Source organism: Triticum dicoccoides, unplaced genomic scaffold (genome assembly GCF_002162155.2).
Source record: "Triticum dicoccoides isolate Atlit2015 ecotype Zavitan unplaced genomic scaffold, WEW_v2.0 scaffold74767-1, whole genome shotgun sequence".
In the NCBI taxonomy this organism is placed as follows: domain Eukaryota; kingdom Viridiplantae; phylum Streptophyta; class Magnoliopsida; order Poales; family Poaceae; genus Triticum; species Triticum dicoccoides.
This window is the reverse complement of record NW_021296800.1, coordinates 253223-258827: the sequence shown is the minus strand read 5'-3', so window position 1 is coordinate 258827 and position 5605 is coordinate 253223.

The window sequence follows — 5605 nt, the reverse complement described above, 5'->3', positions numbered from 1 at the left end:
AGCTTTGTTTTCTGTTTTCTTTTCTTTATCTGTTTTCTTTTCTATTTTATTCTTTTAACTTTTGTTTTATAAAATATAAATACAACTCCTAAATTAATGTTATAATTTATTCTACTGCCCCAAAAAGTTTGACACCTAATAAAATATAGTTTGCATTATTATTAATTATAAAAGGCATTTAATTAATTGCCACAGCTGCTGTTTTAATTACTCTAGAGCCTTTAACATATTATAAAATTGTGGTTTCTCCACAATAATTACCTGTGCATTATTTTGTTCACTCCGAACATTTTAGTTTTAAAATTTGAAGACTTTTATTGTTTGCCTGATTTTGAACTTGAATTTGAATCGGTTTCGAACTAACTCGAGATTAGCAACTATAATTGAGGTGACGTGGCATCATTAGCAGAGGAGCACTGTAGCTTAATTACCCGGGCGTCACATGATACCATGCCAAGTTTTGACCTTTTCAGAGTTTATTTGTTGTGCTTTTCAATTTCAGGGTCATTTAGCTCAAAACAAATCAGTCAATGCATCAAACATATGAAATTATGTCAGAAAGGGTTGAAAGTTGACGACGTGGCTTTAAATGGTGCATAGAGAACGCAGAAAAGTCCGGAGTTGTTATATGTTATTAAAATGTTGAATAGCCGATGTAACGGATGAGTTTTTGTCCGAAACCCTCATAGTTTGAAAGAGAGTGTCCAGTTTGTACATGAAGTGCATCCAGTTTTCGCCGTAACCATCTTTACTTTTTTGCACATGCCATGTGCGTGAAATGATGATCCCATAACAAGTTTCGACCTTTTAAGAGTTCATTTGTAGTGCTTTTCAATTTTAGGGTCATTTAGCTCAAAACAAATCATTAAATGCATCAAAAATATCAAATTATGTCAGAAAGGGTTGAAAGTTGACGACGTGGCTTTGAGTGGTGCATAGTGAACGCAAAAAGTCTGGAGTTGTAATAAGTTATTAAAATTTTGAATAGCCGATGCAACAAATGAGTTTTTGTCCGAAACATTGATACTTCGAAAGAGAGTGTCCAGTTTGTACACGAAGCGCATCCAGTTTTTGTCGTAACCATCTCTACTTTTTTGCACATGCCGCGTGGGTGACATGATGATGCCATGCCAAGTTTCAACCTTTTCAGAGTTCATTGGTAGTGCTTTTCAATTTCAGGGTCATTTAGCTCAAAACAAAACAGTAAATGCATCAAAAGTATCAAATTATGTCAGAAAGGGTTGAAAGTTGACGACGTGGCTTTCAATGGTGCATAAAGAATGCAAAAAAGTCCAGAGTTGTGATAAGTTATTAAAAGTTTGAATAGCCAGTGTAACAGATGAATTTTCGTCTGAAACCCTGATAGTTCGAAAGAGAGTGTCTAGTTTGTACACGAGGTGCATCCAGATTTTGCCGTAACCATCTCTACTTTTTGGCACATGCCATGTAGGGAAATGATGTTACCATGGCAAGTTTCAACCTTTTCAGAGTTCATTTGTAGTGCTTTTCAATTTCAGGGTCATTTAGCTCAAAACAAATCAGTAAATGCATCAAAAATATCAAATTGTGTCAGAAACGGTTGAAAGTTGACGACGTGGCTTTGAATGGTGCATAATAAACGCAAAAAGTCCAGAGTTGTATTAAGTTATTAAAATTTTGAATAGCCGGTGTAACAGATGAGTTTTCATCCGAAACCCTGATACTTCAAAAGAGAGTGTCTAGTTTCTATATGATGTGCTTTTAGTGTTTGCCATAACCATCTCTACTTCTTTGCGCATGCCATGTGGGTGAAATGATTATACCATGCCAAGTTTTGACCTTTTCAGAGTTCATTGGTAGTACTTTTCAATTTTAGGGTCATTTAGCTCAAAACAAATCACTAAATGCATCAAAAATATCAAATTATGTCAGAAAGGGTTGAAATTTGACGATGTGGCTTTGAATGGTGCATAGTGAACGCTAAAAAGTCAGGAGTTGTAATAAGTTATTAAAATTTTGAATAGACGGTGTAACAGATGAGTTTTCGTCCGAAACCCATATACTTCGAAAGAGAGTGTCCAGTTTGTACACGAAGTGCATCCAGTTTTTGCCGTAACCATCTCTACTTTTTTGCACATGCCACGTGGGTGAAATGATGATACCATGCCAAGTTTCGACCTTTTTAGAGTTCATTTGTAGTGCTTTTCAATTTCAGGGTCATTTAGCTCAAAACAAATCAGTAAATGCATCAAAAATATCAAACTATGTCACAAAGTATTGAAAGTTGAGGACTTGGCTTTGAATGGTGCATAATAAACGCAAAAAAGCCCGGAGTTGTAATAAGTTATAAAAACTTTGAATAGCGGGTGTAACAGATGGGTTTTCGTCCGAAACCCTGATACTTCGAAAGAGAGTGTCCAGTTTGTACACGAAGTGTATCCAGTTTTTGTCGTAACCATCTCTACTTTTTTGCACATGCCATGTGGGTGAAATGATGAAACCATGCATGTTTCAACGTTTTCAGAGTTCATTTGTAGTTTTTTTCAATTTCAGTGTCATTTAGCTCAAAACAAATCAGTAAAGGCATCAAAAATGTCAAATTATGTCAAAAAGGGTTGAAAGTTGACGACGTGGCTTTGAATGGTGCATAATGAATGCAAAAAAGTCCGTAGTTGTAATAAGTTATTAAAATTTTGAATAGCCGGTGTAACGGATGAGTTTTCCTCCGAAACCCTGATACTTCGAAAGAGAGTGTCCAGTTTGTACACGAAGTGCATCCAATTTTTGCCGTAACCATCTCTACTTTTTTGCACATGCCATGTGGGTGAAATGATGATACCATGCCAAGTTTCAACCTTTTCAGAGTTCATTTGTAGTGCTTTTCAATTTCAGGGTCATTTATCCCAAACAAATCAGTAAATGCATCAAAAATATCAAATTATGTCAGAAAGGATTGAAAGTTGACGACATGGCTTTGAGTGGTGCATAATGAACGCAAAAAGTCTGGAGTTGTAATATGTTATTAAAATTTTGAATAGCCAGTGTAACAGATGAGTTTTCGTCCGAAACCCTGATAGTTCGAAAGAGAGTGTCCAGTTTGTACACGAAGCGCATCCAGATTTTACCGTAACCATCTCTACTTTTTGGCACATGCCATGTAGGGGAAATGATGATAGCATGCAAAATTTTGACCTTTTCAGAGTTCATTTGTAGTGCTTTTCAATTTCAGGGTCATTTAGCTCAAAACAAATCAGTAAATGCATCAAAAATATCAAATTATGTCAGAAAGGGTTGAAAGTTGACGACGTGGCTTTGAACATAATAAATGCAAAAATTCTGGAGTTGTAATAAGTTATTAAAATTTTGAATACCCGGTGTAACAGATGAGTTTTCATCCGAAACCCTGATACATCGAAAGAGAGTGCCCAGTTTGTACACAAAGTGCATCAGTTTTTGTTGTAACCATCTCTACTTTTTTGCACATGCCATGTGGGTGAAATGATGATACCATGCCAAGTCTCAACCTTTTCGGAGTTCATTTGTAGTGCTTTTCAATTTCAGGGTCATTTAGCTCGAAACAAATCAGTAAATGCATCAAAAACATCAAATTATGTCAGAAAGGGTTGAAAGTTGACGACGTGGCTTTGAGTGGTGCATAATGAAAGCAAAAAGTCGGGAGTTGTAATAAGTTATTAAAATTTTGAATAGCCGGTGTAACGGATGAGTTTTCATCCGAAACCCTGATACTTCGAAAGAGAGTGTCCAGTTTCTACATGAAGTGCATCTAGTTTTTGCCGTAACCAACTCTACTTTTTTGCCCATGCCATTTGGGTGAAATGATGATACCATGCCAAGTTTTGACCTTTATAGAGTTCATTGGTAGTACTTTTCAATTTCAGGGTCATTTAGCTCAAAACAAATCACTAAATGCATCAAAAATATCAAATTGTGTCAGAAAGGGTTGAAATTTGATGACGTGGCTTTGAATGTTGCATAGTGAACGCAAAAAACTCCGGAGTTGTAATAAGTTATTAAAATTTTGAATCGCTGGTGTAACAGATGAATTTTCGTCTGAAACCCTCATACTTCGAAAGAGAGTGTCCAGTTTGTACACGAAGTGCATCCAGTTTTGTCGTAACCACCTCTACTTTTTTGCACATGCCACATGGGTGAAATGATGATACCATGCCAAGTTTCGGCCTTTTCAGAGTTCTTTGTAGTGCTTTTCAATTTCAGGGTCATTTAGCTCAAAACAAATCAGTAAATGCATCAAAAATATCAAATTATGTCAGAAAGGTTTGAAAGTTGATGACGTGGCTTTGAATGGTGCATAATAAACGCAAAAAAGTCTGGAGTTGTAATAACTAATAAAAACTTTGAATAGCCGGTGTAACAGATGAGTTTTCCTCCGAAACCCTGATACTTCGAAAGAGAGTGTCCAGTTTGTACCCGAAGTGTATCCAGTTTTTGTTGTAACCATCTCTACTTTTTTGCACATGCCATGTGGGTGAAATGATGATACCATGCCAAGTTTCAACCTTTTCAGAGTTCATTTGTAGTGCTTTTCAATTTCAGGGTCATTTATCCGAAAACAAATCAGTAAATGCATCAAAAATATCATATTATGTCAGAAAGGGTTGAAAGTTGACGACGTGGCTTTGAGTGGTGCATAATGAACGCAAAAACTCTGGAATTGTAATATGTTATTAAAATTTTGAATAGCCGGTGTAACAGATGAGTTTTCGTCCGAAACCCTGATAGTTCGAAAGAGAGTGTCCAGTTTGTACACGAAGCACATCCAGATTTTGCTGTAACCATCTCTACTTTTTGGCACATGCCATGTAGGGGAAATGATGATAGCATTCCAAGTTTCGACCTTTTCAGAGTTCATTTGTAGTGCTTTTCAATTTCAGGGTCATTTAGCTCAAAACAAATCAGTAAATGCATCAAAAATATCAAATTATGTCAGAAAGGGTTGAAAGTTAACAACGTGGCTTTGAATGGTGCGTAATAAATGCAAAAAGTTTGGAGTTGTAATAAGTTATTAAAATTTTGAATAGCCGGTGTAACAAATGAGTTTTCATCCGAAACCTTGATACTTCGAAAGAGAGTGTCCAGTTTGTACACGAAGTGCATCCGGTTTTTGCCGTAACCTTCTCTACTTTTTTGCACATGCCATGTGGGTGAAATGATGATACCATGCCAAGTTTCAACCTTTTGGAGTTCATTTGTAGTGCTTTTCAATTTCAGGGTCATTTAGCTCGAAACAAATCAGTAAATGCATCAAAAACATCAAATTATGTCAAAAAGGGTTGAAGTTTGACGACGTGGCTTTGAGTGGTGCATAATGAACGCAAAAAGTCGGGAGTTGTAATAAGTTATTAAAATTTTGAATAGCCGGTGTAACAGACGAGTTTTCATCCGAAACCCTGATACTTCGAAAGAGTGTCCAGTTTCTACATGAAGTGCATCTAGTTTTTACCGTAACCATCTCTACTTTTTTGCACATGCCATTTGGGTGAAATGATGATACCATGCCAAGTTTCGACCTTTTCAGAGTTCATTGGTAGTACTTTTCAATTTCAGGGTCATTTAGCTCAAAACAAATCACTAAATGCATCAAAAA